The sequence below is a fragment of the Schistocerca serialis genome, chromosome 9 (assembly GCF_023864345.2).
Source record: "Schistocerca serialis cubense isolate TAMUIC-IGC-003099 chromosome 9, iqSchSeri2.2, whole genome shotgun sequence".
Classification (NCBI taxonomy): domain Eukaryota; kingdom Metazoa; phylum Arthropoda; class Insecta; order Orthoptera; family Acrididae; genus Schistocerca; species Schistocerca serialis.
The window spans coordinates 292,898,330-292,914,917 of record NC_064646.1 but is presented as its reverse complement, the minus strand read 5'-3'; the positions used below and the strand labels follow the sequence as shown (position 1 = coordinate 292,914,917).

General features: G+C 40.0%; 1 protein-coding gene across 1 annotated transcript in view; it reads left to right on the top strand.

Annotated features, from left to right (window-relative positions):
- LOC126418749 (osteopetrosis-associated transmembrane protein 1) overlaps positions 1-16,588 on the top strand; it is a 101,591-nt gene that overhangs the window by 55,845 nt on the left and 29,158 nt on the right. The gene's annotated exons all lie outside the window — the stretch shown is intronic.

Below are 16,588 nucleotides of genomic sequence, written 5' to 3'. Positions count from 1 at the left end.
ACACATATATGTTCCATATTATTTTAACAATATTCTCATATTGACATTCTACAGTTATACAGGGTAATTCAAAAGTAACTGTACGTGCTTCATGGGTGTAATATGTGCATCAAATTAAGAGTAGAATGTTAAATAAAATTTTGACTGAAATAATTTTATTTCTGAGCTATGATGCATAATGTCATTTGTGGTAGTCATTACATCTTGCTTTTGGCATTTCATGTTCATCTAAGGGATGTATACGCCCCGGGACAACTGGGAATCCTGGAAAAACCTGGGAACCTTTTTGGATTCTGGGAATTTCTCATTGTTTTAGTTTAGAGTTAAATTCTTGTAATTTTAACTAGTAAGAACTGATATTCGAACAAAGAATTTTACTGTAGCTCGCTGCTGCAGAATAATACTGCAGCAGTAAAGCATAAGAGAGAAAAACACCAGTATAAAACTTAAATTACAAAGAAAATGTGCCATTTGCAACAACAAAACACAGTGTGCACAAGAGTGTGTGCCGAAAGCTAGGTGCTATGAAGGCTTTAGGACAAAGATTGTTCAGTACTTTGTAACAACAACCTGCTTTAAGAGAGCAAGACATCATTACTGTTTGAATTACGTTCGTTTGAGCAGATGTGAGTGGGCTCGTGAGATGTGCAGAGCTACCTGTAAAAAATTTTCTGGCACGTCCAAGGTGCCAGATTTGCACGTGTGCAGAGCGGTCATAGTTGTAGGGAGGAGCAGTCTCCACATGAGCCGTATGTACGTTTCATGATTTTGCTGCTCTCTTCATTTACAGTCAAGACAGATGAAAACAAGACAGATTTCTCTGGCTGGGAACTATCAAATGAATTAAAATATATTCACGCAATTATGGAAGACTAAAATATGCTATTAGTTTCGGTTTTCTGACTTCATTTTATTTCCACGTTATTGACTGTCAAGCATTAATCACTTTGCAGAACAATGAATTTATTTTTGTTTGTTTGCTAAGGAAATGTGGCTTTTATTAATCTTTTCCACACAGGCAGACAATTTATTTGAAAGGAAGTGTTTTGTTCCAAGCTATTAGTTAGTTTCAACTGTTCACTGAATTTGAAGTGCACATTTTCATCTTCTGGCATGTATGACATTATGCCATAATAAAGAATGAAACATGAGATAATACAGTAATGGTGACCCAAATAAATTGGCATCCCAAAAATCTCACTGAAAAGCTTTAGCGGAATTTTAAATATCTGCCTTTCATGAAATACTATCTTTTCTGATTGCAAGACATCTTTCAACATTTGTCTGGTTCCTCCTCTAGGCCTGACATTATTTCTTAATTTGTGTTGTTTATGTCTTAAATTTACAGAATGCCATTCTTCGGTAAATTATACACTGGTAGCACACTGTGTTTTATCACTGTAACTCCCTGCGATACTTCATATTTGCTACTGGAGTAGGATATAAACCGACAGTTACACCATTTCCTTATTTCACAAGCAACATTATTAATTTTTATACAGTTTGAAAAAGTCATAAATCGGTTATTGTTCTAAGTCCTGGTGTGTACAAACAACTGTTCTTTTTATTTTTTCGAGAAATTTGTATTCCTTCTTACTAGCTTTCTGCAATGCTGTGTCGATGTAAACTTGAGTGGAAATGTTAAGTAACACTATTGCCGAGTACGAGGGGTGGGGGTAGGGGTAGGGGTGGGGGGAGGGAGGGTGGAACACCTTGTTCAATTCAGCACATAGCAAAATATAAGGCTACTATTAGTTGTAGAGTCTAGTTTTGAAACGAATATTGTGCTAAGGACTGCTTTCTAATTTTGCATTCCTTAATTGTCCTAAGTGCAATAACTTCATATGCCCACTTCAAACAATATGCCACATTGCTGCACATGCTCGTCTGATGCCCCCCTAAACATTAAATTCCTAACAGAGATGTGACGAAAAGTGTACGAGCAGAGCAAACATCAAGCACGGTCTTGCTCTGTCGTCATAGCTGTGCATGCTCAGTAACACCTGTCCTCAGGTGCTCTGTAGCAGCTGCAACTGTTTCTAGCAGGTTGTGGGAAAATATTGCGGATAGTGGTTGGAGAGGTGTTACTTTCAAAGTATATTTCCTTTTATGCAAGATGAATTATGTTAACCATGGGAATGTGCAGTGAATTTCGTAAATTACAGAGCATTTGACTCTCATTCAAAATACTTTGATGACCAGCCATTCAAAAAATTTTGGGCCCCGAAAACCAGACATTTGTCATCATTTAAAATTTTACTGGCACATTTGTGTTTGTTATCACTGAAAGGGTAAAACATGCAAAAAAGACCATTATTATATGTGAAATGTTAGCTTTTCTTCTTGCTATATTACATGTATATTAATGTAAACCATGAACTTTTCCTGTTTGTGTGTTCGTGCTATTTAACAATGATGTTGCTGTTGGCTGACTACATCAAGTGTCCTATGCACAATATATGCTATCATCTGCGGTCATTTTCTGGTGAGATAACGTGATGTGAGCTATGCTTGGCTGATGAAATTGCATCACAGTCTCAATTTCAGAGCTTCAGAAACTAACATAATGCATTTGGTTGAATTCTTATTTATACTTTCATAGTATGAAAATATGCAGTGTACATGTTGTTGCACATCAAATATCTTTCGAAAACATGTCATAAAGTGACAGGTAGTTCTAAGCCATTGTATAATATCTTTACTAGTCAAAGGATTAATAAACTTCTTCCGATTGAAAGTATACTGTCACTTAACATGGAGAAAGTGTGTTTTCACTTGGACAAATGTGTGTTAGTGTATTCTTAACTGGGAGTTTCAACAAAAACCTGGAAAATTTTTTTCATTGTCTATGTATAGAGCCCAGTCTGCATATCGATGTTGCTTTTTACATCTCTCTACATGCTCTGATGATTCTGGCGTGAAATATCTTTGTTTACCTGACTTCAGTGTGGTCCATTGTACTCTATGGCACCGTGAGTCATTTGTGGGCACATGAGAATCCTCATGTAACTACAGTATGCCGATATCAACATTGTTTTGCAGTGAACATTTGGGGTGGTATGATGGACAATCAGTTACTCGGACTGCATGTTATCCGTAGCATTTGACTGGCAGAGTGTGTCGAGAGCTTTTAGATAATGAATTGGGTGGTCTGCTTCATCATATCACACTCGCTACATGAACCAACTTAAAGTATATGTACAATGTTGGCTCTGCACATTTCAGTTGGGAGGCAAGAGAGTATCTCCATGCTACTTACCCAATAAGTGGATAGGTTATGCAGGCCCAGTTGCCTGGCCCACCAGATCTCCAGTTCTTAATCCTGTGGATTTCTAGCTTTGGGGCCGTCTCGAGGAGCTTGTGTATGGTGTTGGAATTTAAAAAATAGCACAACTACAGCAGTGAATTTGAAATGGCTTTGCAGCTTTGAAGACTGAGATAAACAGAGCCTGCAACCTTCAGAGAGTGGCAAGATGTAGAGCAAGCCACTGTCTTCGTCTACAAAGACATCATTTTGAACATGTTCTGTGGTAAATGTAATTTTCGTAGTTGTGTTGAATTTCGAGTCCCTTCATGTCATTGCTTTCTGAGAAGAATTAAGTTTGTGTTGCTTGTCTTGCACATTGGTCTCTACTCTACTGCACAAATCTGAAATAAAGCAATTTCAGACAAAAAATTTATTTACATTTTATGCTTATTTTGAGGCATATATTACCTCCACAAAGTGTGTACAGTTTTGAATCAGCCTGTATATATTTCTCTTATTGGTGTGTGTGTGTGTGTGTGTGTGTGTGTGTGTGTGTGTGTGAGAGAGAGAAAATCAAAACGAGTATCTTATGAAATGATATTAATGATGTTTTATTTACTTTTTATCCTGCCAATCACATTGAAGAATTGGGCATCTCCTGCTGCTTCAACAGTGCCAGTTTAAAAATCCAAGTCCGCAGCTTGTGGTCTCGCGGTCGTGTCTCACTTCCCGAGCACGGGATCCCGGGTACAATTCCCAGGGAGAAGGGGGGGGGGGGTGTCAGGGATTTTCATCTGCCTTGAGATGACTGGGAGTTTGTGTTGTCCTTGTCATTTCATCATCATTCATGAAAGTGGCAAGATTGGACTGATCAAAGGTTGGGAATTTGTACGGGTGCCAATAACTGCGCATTGAGTGCCCCACAAACGAAACATCATCATTTTAAAATCCAAAGTAGGTAACACACAACAGCAATGTTAATAATTAAATAGTGCTATGCTACTTATTTAATGACGGTGCAAGTGAAAGTTTAAAAGCTGTCCTTTCAGAAGGCCATAACTGTGTGCTATCAGAATTATGTCCCTAATTTCCAAGCAGGATCAATTGATAGGGCTGATGCTGTGCTTTCTTCTCCCTTCAAATATGAGGTCAAGTTGGTGATGTTTACTTGCTATACACACAAGAAATGAGATTGCTTGCATGATTAAGGCATTATTCGATGTGTGTGGCTGGTTCCAGTCTAATATATTTTTCTCAGCACTATAGATTTTCATAAACAATAAATTCTGTGTCTTGTAACCCTTGCCTTTTATTGACATGTACTTATAATTATGCACATAGTGTGCAGAACAGCCTGAAACTTAACATGTACAATAGTATGAAACTGAACATGTTGAAACTTTATACTGTATACAAAATTACTAATTTATTACCATGTAAAGATAAGGCAGATGACTCACCAAGAGGCAGAAGCACTGTTTCGTCAATAGGTACACAAGCAACACTCCCTCCCCCAGTCCCCTGCCACAGGGTTCATACCCTTGTGGAAGAACCAGATCCAAGACTTGCACAATCCACCCACCCAGCACCACCTACTCCAGTCCCCTTCCAGGCTTACCCTACCCCATCAGTGGCTGGGCCTCCTGTGAAAGCAGCCATGTTATATACCAGCTCTGCTGTAACCACTGCACAGCATTTTACATTGGTATGACAACCAACCAACTGTCAACTAGAATTAATGGCCACCACCAAACTGTTGCCAAAAACAAGGTACCACCCAGTGACACAACATGCAGCGGAGCTCAACATGCAAGATTTCAATGACTGTACTCCCACCACCTATCCAGTAGACTCTCTCTCTGTGTGTGTGTGTGTGTGTGTGTGTGTGTGTGTGTGTGTGTGTGTGTGTGTGTGTGCACGCGCGCGTGTGAGCACATGCACACATGTTTTTGCAACAAGCTTGAAAAAGGAAGTTCATTCCAAAAGCTATCAAAGCTCCATACCTTTAATTTGTGTACCTATCGATGAAGCGGCACTTCTGCCTTTCAGTGAGACATCTCCTTTATTCCTAAATAATTCGTAATTCTCAACAAGAGCTTTCTGTATGTTGTTATAATTACGCCATGCATTTTTACAGAATTCTGTCCCGAAAGATCTCAGAACTTCCACCAGGCATCAATAAGAGTACTGTTGACTTGAGTTGCAAGTGCTATTAATAGTTCAAAATGCCATGCAACAATTACATACTGTTTCTAATAATGACTTTTCATTCAACAATTGCTCTCAACTCATTCTTTAACCTTATATCCCTATAAACTCTTCAACTCCACTTCTGCCTTGTTTGGTTGTTCTCTATACATATATATATAAGTTGGATTGAATTTCTAGCAGGAATTCAAAAATTATTGAACTAGGCTTAATTCATACAGTTTATGGCCGTGTAATTTTAAAACCTAACATAACAGCAGTAACGCTTATCTACTTGTAGTTCTCGGTAATTCATAGTCTCTTTAAACATAAATTAATCAAATCCTACATTTCTGGGGCAGAATTTACGCAATATTCATATAACTTGTTTACATAAACAATGACATCTTCAAATAACTTCCAAATTATTGTGTATTAGTTAAAAAGAATCAAGAAACTAAGTATTTTAAGATCAGTATAGGTCAGTGTTATAACAAAACATTATTACCAAAGTTGAAATTTTTAGAGCACATAGTGCTAGGAAGTAGCAAAATATAAATTACAGTCTGATTTCACAAGAAATTGGAAAAATAACCTAAGGCATAATTTTGATAAATTTTAGTCCAAAAATATACTTGTAAAAAGAAAAAAAATAGCATTTACTTATTTTAGGAGTGACACAGGAGCAAATGAAAGTGCTCCACTAACCTATTTTGATTGTACAGATAGTTACTGACAAGGGAACCTCCCCATCGCACCCCCCTCAGATTTAGTTAAAAGTTGGTACAGTGGATAGGCCTTGAAAAACTGAACACAGATCAATCGAGAAAACAGGAAGAAGTTGTGGGGAACTATGAGAAAAATAAGCAAAAATGTACAAACTGAGTAGCCCATGCGCAACATAGGCAACATCAAGGAGAATCTGAGCTCAGGAGCGCCATGGTCCCGTGGTTAACGTGAGCAGATGCGGAAGGAGAGGTCCTTGGTTCAAGTCTTTACTCGAGTGAAAAGTTTAATTTTTTATTTTCAGACAATTATTAGCTGTCCATCCGTCCGTCAAATGTTTTTGGTTCCCATTGGAGAGGCACGTCCTTTTGTCTACTAATCGCACGGTTTTGCAGCGCAGTCGCAAAACACAGACACTAAACTTATTACAGTGAACAGAGACGTCAATGAATGAACGGACAGGTCATAACTTTGCGAAAATAAAGAAAGTAAACATTTCACTTGAAGGAAGACTTGAACCAAGGACCTCTCCTTCCGCAGCTGCTCACGCTAACCACGGGACCACAGCGCTCCTGAGCTCACATTATCCTTGATGTTGCCTATCTTGCACATGGACTACTCAGTTTGTATACTTCGCTTATTTTTTTCATAGTTCCACACAACTTCTTCCTGATTTCTCGATTGATCTGTGTTCAGTTTTTCAAGGCCTATCCACTGTGCCAACTTTTAACTAAATCTGAGGGGGGTGCGATGGGGAGGTTCCCTTGTGAGTGTAGCAAACTGGATAATCCAGTGGAAGAAAAGTCTGTGTAATTGAATCAAACAATATGTAATAAATTTCTGCTGTTATGAAAATACAACTATAAATCTGTTATGGGGATCATTCTAAAAGCAGAGAACATTTTGATTTTACAAGCCATGTGATTCTTTCGTCACCCTCTCTGTGTCGTAGACCTATCTTAATTATTGACACCAGTATGAAGCTAGCAGTGAGCAGGAATGATGTTTTACTGATCATTTGTGCAGTTTTAAAATAAGTGACAGTATTAACAATCCCACTAAGTGTAAGGTTCATAGTGTAATAAGATTTATAAATGCAAAAAAGCTCACCTTATCAGAATTTACAGACAAATAACTGAAGTTTGTGGAAATGTGATGAATGAAGCTGCAGTTTGAAAATGGTGGGTGGATGAATATTCATGATGAACTGTCAAGCCAACCTTCAGTCGTAACTGATGAGCACAAATGAAGGATTGTGGAAAAAGTTTGATTGGATAAACATTTCATTTTTGACTGACAGATCTTCAGCTTTCCTTAAATTTCATGATCTGTTTTTTATCAAAATATTGGTGCTGATTTGTGCTATAGAAGAGTGTGTGTCAAATGGGTTCCTCTACTTTTGACAGATTAACATAAAAAAATGAATAGAAGCTCCTCTGACTTTTCTCACCCAGTACAAGAAGAATGGCGAGGAGTCTTTATACACAGTTACTTGCATTTTACATCAAAAGTCCAGAAACAAAACACCTGACGATGGAATGGCATTATTCATGATCCTCAATGAAACCAAACAAAGCCAAATAAATTCTGAGCGCCAAAAAAGTTATGGCCACAGGTTCTTGGGATTGAAAGGGGAGGCTACTCATAGACTTTATGCGTAGGGAAGAGACTGAACTGCAACGGCCCATTGTCAGACACTTCAACTACACCATGCTGTTACAGACCAACCTTGTGGATTGTTGTCAAGCGACACTGCATTTCTTTATGATAACACTTGATTGCATTCTGCTGTGTTGACAAAGGATTTGCCTTGGCAGTTTAAGTGGGAAGTTTTTGAACTTCCTCCTTAGCCCAGACGTGGCCCCGACTGTCTACTACTTTTTTTTTTTTTTTTTTTTTTTTTTTTTTTTTTTTTTTTTTTTTTCCTGAATTGAAGGACTTTCTTAGTGGAAAGCTCTCTGGAGATGACAATGAACTGAAAGAGGATGGTAGTGAATATTTCAACAACATGACAACTACTGAGAGTGAAGAAGACATAGGAAAGCTTGTGGGATGCTGCGACGTGTATAATTGGAACAGAGTCTACATAGAAAAATAAATAAGCTATCAAAATATGTTCTTTCATTATATTAATAAAAATATTTGGAAAAGCAAAGGTCATTCACTTTTAGACATGACCCTAATAGTTCTTTAAGCATAATTCAGTGAAAAAATTGAATTTTTTAAGCAGCAGAATCTTGACAAATTTAAAGTCAAATGATAAGATACCCAAACTGTGTTAGATATGGAATATATAAAAATGTGTTGTACAATAAAAATAATAAAAAGCTAACCTAAACACATATTTGCAAAATATTTCAATACTTTTCTTTTTCTTTCATTCAAGAAGGAAGGACTTGGAAGTTTTCAATAGAGTGAAGAATATTTTTCTACGTGCTTAACACAATTTTACTCACAGTCTCCCCCCCCCCCCCCTCTCTCTCTCTCTCTCTCTCTCTCTCTCTCTCTCTCTCTCTCTCTCTCTCTATATATATATATATATATATATATATATATATATATATATATATATATATATATATAGAGGGAAACATTCCAGATACAGATATATATATATTTTTTAAAAAACAAAGATGATGTGACTTGCCATACGAAAGCGCTGGCAGGTTGATAGAAACACAAACAGACACATACATACGCACAAAATTCTAGCTTTCGCAACCAATGGTTGCTTCGTCAGGAAAGAGGGAAGGAGAGGGAAAGACGAAAGGATGCGGGTTTTAAGGGAGAGGGTAAGGAGTCATTCCAATCCCAGGAGCGGAAAGACTTACCTTAGGGGGAAAAAAGGACAGGTATACACTCGCACACACACACACATATCCATCCGCACATACACTGACACAAGCAGACATTTGTAAAGACAAAGAGTTTGGGCAGAGATGTCAGTCAAGGCGGAAGTAAAGAGGCAAAGATGTTGTTGAAAGACAGGTGAGGTATGAGGGGCAGCAACTTGAAATTAGCGGAGGTTGAGGCCTGGCGGATAACGAGAAGAGAGGATATACTGAAGGCCAAGTTCCCATCTCTGGAGTTCTGACAGGTTGGTGTTAGTGGGAAGTATCCAGATAACCCGGACGGTGTAACACTGTGCCGAGATGTGCCGGCCATGCACCAAGGCATGTTTAGCCACAGGGTGATCCTCATTACCAACAAACACTGTCTGCCTGTGTCCATTCATGCGAATGGACAGTTTGTTGCTCGTCACTCCCACATAGAAAGCTTCACAGTGTAAGCAGGTCAGTTGGTAAATCATGTGGGTGCTTTCACACGTGGCTCTGCCTTTGATCGTGTACACCTTCCGGGTTACAGGACTGGAGTAGGTGGTGGTGGGAGGGTGCATTGGACAGGTTTTACACTGGGGGCGGTTACAAGGGTAGGAGCCAGAAGGTAAGGAAGGTGGTTTGGGGATTTCATAGGGATGAACTAAGAGGTTACGATGGTTAGGCGGACGGCGGAAAGACACTCTTGGTGGAGTGGGGAGGATTTCATGAAGGATGGATCTCATTTCAGGGCAGGATTTGAGGAAGTCATATCCCTGCTGGAGAGCCACATTCAGAGTCTGATCCAGTCCCGGAAAGTATCCTGTCACAAGTGGGGCACTTTTGTGGTTCTTCTGTGGGAGGTTCTGGGTTTGAGGGGATGAGGAAGTGGCTCTGGTTATTTGCTTCTGTACCTGGTCGGGAGGGTAGTTGCGGGATGTGAAAGCTGTTTTCAGGTTGTTGGTGTAATGGTTCAGGGATTCCGGACTGGAGCAGATTCGTTTGCCACGAAGACCTAGGCTGTAGGAAAGGTACTGTTTGATGTGGAATGGGTGGCAGCTGTCTTAATGGAGGTACTGTTGCTCGTTGGTGGGTTTGATGTGGACGGACGTGTGAAGCTGGCCATTGGACAGATGGAGGTCAACGTAAAGGAAAGTGGCATGGGATTTGGAGTAGGACCAGGTGAATCTGATGGAACCAAAGGATTTGAGGTTGGAGAGGAAATTCTGGAGTTGTTCTTCACTGTGAGTCCAGATCATGAAGATGTCATCAATAAATCTGTACCAAACTTTGGGTTGGCAGGCCTGGATAACCAAGAAGGCTTCCTCTAAACGACCCATAAATAGGTTGGCGTACGAGGGGGCCATCCTGGTACCCATGGCTGTTCCCTTTAATTGTTGGTATGTCTGGCCTTGGTGTATTTGATGAAGGATGGGAGACTGCATAATACGTAACCCACTTCCAAACCACTTCATCAAAGACACGAACCACTTTCTCGAACGCCTCGAATCCTTACCCAATCTACTACCCCCGGAAACCATCCTCGTAACCATTGATGCCACTTCCTTATACGCAAATATTCCGCACGTCCAGGGCCTTGCTGCGATGGAGCACTTCCTTTCACGCCGATCACCTGCCACCCTACCTAAAACCTCTTTCCTCATTACCTTAGCCAGTTTCATCCTGACCCACAACTTCTTTACTTTTGAAGCCCAGACATACCAACAATTAAAGGGAACAGCCATGGGTACCAGGATGGCCCCCTCGTACGCCAACCTGTTCATGGATCGCTTAGAGGAAGCCTTCTTGGTTACCCAGGCCTGCCAACCCAAAGTTTAGTACAGATTTATGGATGACATCTTCATGATCTGGACTCACAGTGAAGAACAACTCCAGAATTTTCTCTCCAACCTCAACTCCTTTGGTTCCATCAGATTCACCTGGTCCTACTCCAAATCCCATGCCACTTTCCTTTACGTTGACCTCCATCTGTCCAATGGCCAGCTTCACACGTCCGTCCACATCAAACCCACCAACGAGCAACAGTACCTCCATTATGACAGCTGCCGCCCATTCCACATCAAACGGTCCCTTCCCTACAGCCTAGATCTTTGTGGCAAACGAATCTGCTCCAGTCCGGAATCCCTGAACCATTACACCAACAACCTGAAAACAGCTTTCACATCCCGCAACTACCCTCCCGACCAGGTACAGAAGCAAATAACCAGAGCCACTTCCTCATCCCCTCAAACCCAGAACCTCCCACAGAAGAACCACAAAAGTGCCCCACTTGTGACAGGATACTTTCCGGGACTGGATCAGACTCTGAATGTGGCTCTCCAGCAGGGATGCAACTTCCTCAAATCCTGCCCTGAAATGAGATCCATCCTTCATGAAATCCTCCCCACTCCACCAAGAGTGTCTTTCCGCCATCCACCTAACCTTCGTAACCTCTTAGTTCACCCCTATGAAATCCCCAAACCACCTTCCTTACCCTCTGGCTCCTACCCTTGTAACCGCCCCCAGTGTAAAACCTGTCCAATGCACCCTCCCACCACCACCTACTCCAGTCCTGTAACCCGGAAGGTGTACACGATCAAAGGCAGAGCCACGTGTGAAAGCACCCACATGATTTACCAACTGACCTGCTTACACTGTGAAGCTTTCTGTGTGGGAATGACCAGCAACAAACTGTCCATTCGCATGAATGGACACAGGCAGACAGTGTTTGTTGGTAATGAGGATCACCCTGTGGCTAAACATGCCTTGGTGCACGGCCAGCACATCTCGGCACAGTGTTACACCGTCCGGGTTATCTGGATACTTCCCACTAACACCAACCTGTTAGAACTCCGGAGATGGGAACTTGCCCTTCAGTATATCCTCTCTTCTCGTTATCCGCCAGGCCTCAACCTCCGCTAATTTCAAGTTGCTGCCCCTCATACCTCACCTGTCTTTCAACAACATCTTTGCCTCTTTACTTCCACCTCGACTGACATCTCTGCCCAAACTCTTTGCCTTTACAAATGTCTGCTTGTGTCTGTGTATGTGCGGATGGATATGTGTGTGTGTGCGAGTGTATACCTGTCCTTTTTTCCCCCTAAGGTAAGTCTTTCCGCTCCTGGGATTGGAATGACTCCTTACCCTCTCCCTTAAAACCCGCATCCTTTCGTCTTTCCCTCTCCTTCCCTCTTTCCTGATGAAGCAACCATTGGTTGCGAAAGCTAGAATTTTGTGTGTATGTATGTTTCTGTTTGTGTTTCTATCGACCTGCCAGCGCTTTCGTATGGTAAGTCACATCATCTTTGTTCCCACATGGAATGTTTCCCTATTTTATATATATATGCCCCATGACATTTTCAATTTTAGCCATTATCACTTGCTGTTTAGATGCAGCCTCATATTTTAGTTCAATATTGACTGTTTCAGCTACATGAAAAGGAGTAAATAAAAAGCTATATGTGTCAGTGTTTATTGCCTTTAACTACCTGGTGAAGTGCATGTTTGCTTAAAGTACATATTTTGATTAATTAATAAAACCAAACAATAATATTTATGAAACTTAATGTTGAAAAGGAAAGTTGTTACTCACCATATAGGAGAGTTGCTATATGGTGTGTAGCAACTTTCCTTTTCGTAATATTGTTACATTCCATCCTGAATTTTCCATTGTTTGATTAAACTTAATGTTGTAACTTTTATTGAGAGGAGGGAAGCTGTTCTCTACGGGTCAGTGTTACTATATAGTAACAGTGGTCCTATCACTCTTCCCTGGGGTGCTCATGACAGTACCCTTGTCTGTGAGGAACACTTCACTTTCGTGGATAATGTACTGGTTCTAATACTTTAGAAGTCTTCAAGCCACTCGTATATCTGGGAATCTATTCTGTATGCTCATACCTCCAATAACAGTCTGCAGAGAGGTACCGTGTCCGGAAATCTAGAAATACGGAATCTGCCTCTTGCCCTTCATTCATAGTTTGTGGTGTATCACCTGAAAAAAGGGCAAACTGAGTTTTGAGCATGCAATGCTGATCGTGATCATAAGCTTCTTGGGCTCAAGAAAATTAATAACTGAGAATATGTTCAAGTATGATGCAGCAAACAAATGTGAGGGATACTGATCTGTCATTTTGAGGATCCATTCTTTTGCTCTTCTCATATACAGGAGTCACCTGGGATTTTTTCCAGTCGCTTGGGACTTTGTGTTGCGCAAGAGATCAGCAATAAATGCAAGTTTCATAAGGGGCCAATTCTGTAGAGAACTACTTCTAAAGCCAAATTGGGATTCCTTCTGGACCTGCTGACTTATTTATTTACAACGCCCAGGATTTATTTCTCTACACCAGGAATGCTTATTACTGTGTCATCCATACGAGAGTGAGTCTGATGGTCAAATGATGGTATGTTTGTACGATTCTCCTGTATGAACAATTTCTTAAATGCAGAATGAAAACATTGGCTTGTTTTTTGCTGCCACACCAGTGACTGGATGGAAGCATTAGACCCACTCAGCAATTTTACATAGGAGCAGAATTTTCTCATGTTCCCTGACAGATAATTTTCTTAAAGTATGGTGATGGTAGTTGTACACTTCATATAAAGACACACGAATTTCTACTAAGCTTTGCCTGTCGTTATTTGTGCCTTCCCTTTTGAACCAAGAGTACAACAGCCTCTGCTTCCTCAGCATGTTCTGAATTTCATTGTTAAGCCATGGTGGGTCTTTTCTGTCCTTAATTCACTTACTAGGCACATAGTTTTTCGGACCATGGTTTATTATTATTACTATTATTATTATTATTATTATTATTATTCTGTGTCCATTTTACTGGAACTAAGCTATGTTAGTATGGAACCAACCTTAAGTCCACATAAGAACCCCGATCCATCACTGAAAAATTGATGCTGACCTGCCTACCTGCTGACAAAGGCTCCACCGCAATGTTTATTTACCATAAAGATTACCTGCCAGAGGACTCTATCGCCTGTCAAATACCTCCACCTGCAAACCCTGCCACAGAAATCCCACAGGGTGTCCAGTCCCTCCTCAAATCCTTTGGCTCATCTCAGAAGCTGTCACTGTGTCTGTCTCTCTCCTTACCCTTAACACTCCCCACACTCCTACCTTCTAAATGCTTCCTGAAGTTTATAAACCCAACCTCCCAGGACTCCCCATTGTGCCTGGTTACTGTTCCCTGACGGAGAATCTCTGCTGTTCCAGACCAACACCTTCAGCCCGTTACCCTTAATCTATCCTTCTTCATAAAAGACACCAAACTTTTACTCGACTAACTCTCCATAGTGCCTGTTCCTTTACCACCCTCTGTCCTGTTTATCGCTATTGAAGCCACCTCCCTCTACATTAACATTGCCATTGCCCATGACCTTGCTGTTATTGAACACTATCTTTCCCAATGCCCAACTGATTCTGATCTTATATCCTGCTTCCTGCTTGCCATGACCAAACTAAAATCCTTACCCACAGTTACTTTTCCTTTGAAGGCATTAAGTACAAAAAAACCTGTGGTACAGCAATGGGCAGCCGCAGGCCACCATCTCATGGCGACCTAGTCATTGGCCATCAGGAGGAATCCTTTCTAACCATTCAGCATCCCAAACCCCCACCTGTTTCAGATTCATAGAGTACATTTTTATGATCTGGACTGAGGACGAGGACTTGTTGTCTGCATTTCTCCAGAACCTCAACACCTTCCCCATTCACTTCATCTGGTCCTCCTCAGCACAACAAACCACCTTCCTCTCTTGACCTAGTCCCATGCAAGACTGTTAATGAGATGAGAGAAGCAATTTGGGCAACTCTGTTTTACAGAATATCAACTGATGAGCACCCACAGTAAGTCCTCTGCCCTAAAGGAAACACTTCGTGGTGCAAGTATAATGGACAAATCATACACAAAACACCCCATGCCAGAAACTGTTATGGTAGAACTGAAGTCAAGATATTGAGATCTTTCAGACGCTAAACACATGGAAAAATGTTTACATGGCAAAACATACACTCCAAATGAAAGCTTCAATTGTTGCATTTGGAACTGCGTGCCAGAAATTGTTATTTTGGCAGTCAGCTTTTCAGATTGGTGTGATGGACACCATAATATGTTTTCATGTTGGAGTAACAAGCAGATTAAAAACCATGAACAGAGGAGGCACGAAAACTGAAGACAACATGAAAAGTGGGGTGGTATGAGTGGACAGGCTGAAGTTGAAACAGCTGTTAAAAGCATGACGGAGGTCAGAATAACAAAGAAAAAAAAAAAACTAAAGACGGTGAAAAGGACACTTGGAATCAACAAAGTTTTGGAGGAGAAAAGTTTTGACATGTTGTCATTGAGAAGAAAATGACATTCAGATCTTTAGTTTGTTTTCCGTAATCAACATTTTTGTATGCTTGTGAGTCATTATCTCTTAAAAAAAAAGCATGAATAATAATCTAGTGCTTGCTTACACAGTGAACCACATTATTCAAAAATGTATTTAATATTTTAAGCTTGAGCATGTCATCTGTCCTTAAATTATTAGGAAAAAATTGACTTCTAAAAAATATTTCTTAAAAATATACAAAACAAACCTGGTTTACTGTTTCAAAAATAATTAAAAGAATAAAATTTGTTTTTGCATTTTATTGTGAGTAGTGTGGAAGTAGAGTGTAGCTAACATGAAAACTACACATAATTCAGTGAATAAGATGAAAATCAATAATTCACTCTTGATACGTAGTCCCCAGATTTAAAATTTTTTTTTTTCACATAGAGGTCACAAAATACTAATTTGGTTAAAGTTTCATTTCAATGTCTCTTCAGTTTTTGAGTTACTAAATTTCAAATACTAGTGCTAACTACGAACCATGAAATCCAGCTCCCCTTAAATGGCTCATTTCATACAGTTTTTGGTCACATCATTTTGATCCGTAACATAAGATTACTAGCATTTTCTCATATTTCACAGTGTTTCATATGCCCTTTTAAGTATAAATTAATCTGTGCCATACTTTTTAGAATCAACATTTAAGCAGTAGTCATTACTACATTTTTGTACAAGGTATCTGAAGAGGAATGGTCAGTGTTCAAGGATATGGCAGAAACAATCATTTGAAGCAAAAACGTGCAATGAACACGAGTTATGATGTGTATACCTTAAGAGCTATGAACAATTCTTCAGCATTCAAAACTGTGAAATGAATATCTTTTATTGCAGTCTTGTTGCTTTCTGTATTTTGAGAGGTGATAGTGTGGACCAGAAGGAGAAAAAAAAGTCCAGTAAACATGAACTCTAAAGCGAATACCTCTAGAGCTATGGGCATTTGTTCATATTCACTACTGTGAAACATGTCTCTTCCATTGAACAAATGCTGATAGTTCTTTGCAGTATGGATTTTAGAGCTCATGTTTACCAGGCTTTTGCTTTGAATGACTGTTCCAGTCATATCCCTGAACATTGACCATTCCCCCTGAGGCACCTTATATAAACCACAACATTTTTAAGTAACTTCCAAATTATTGTACATTAAATTGGAAATTCACACTTCTATTGGTGGAAAATAGCAATACTGATGCAAATTATGTAAAGTGTCCATACCACTCTTGACAGA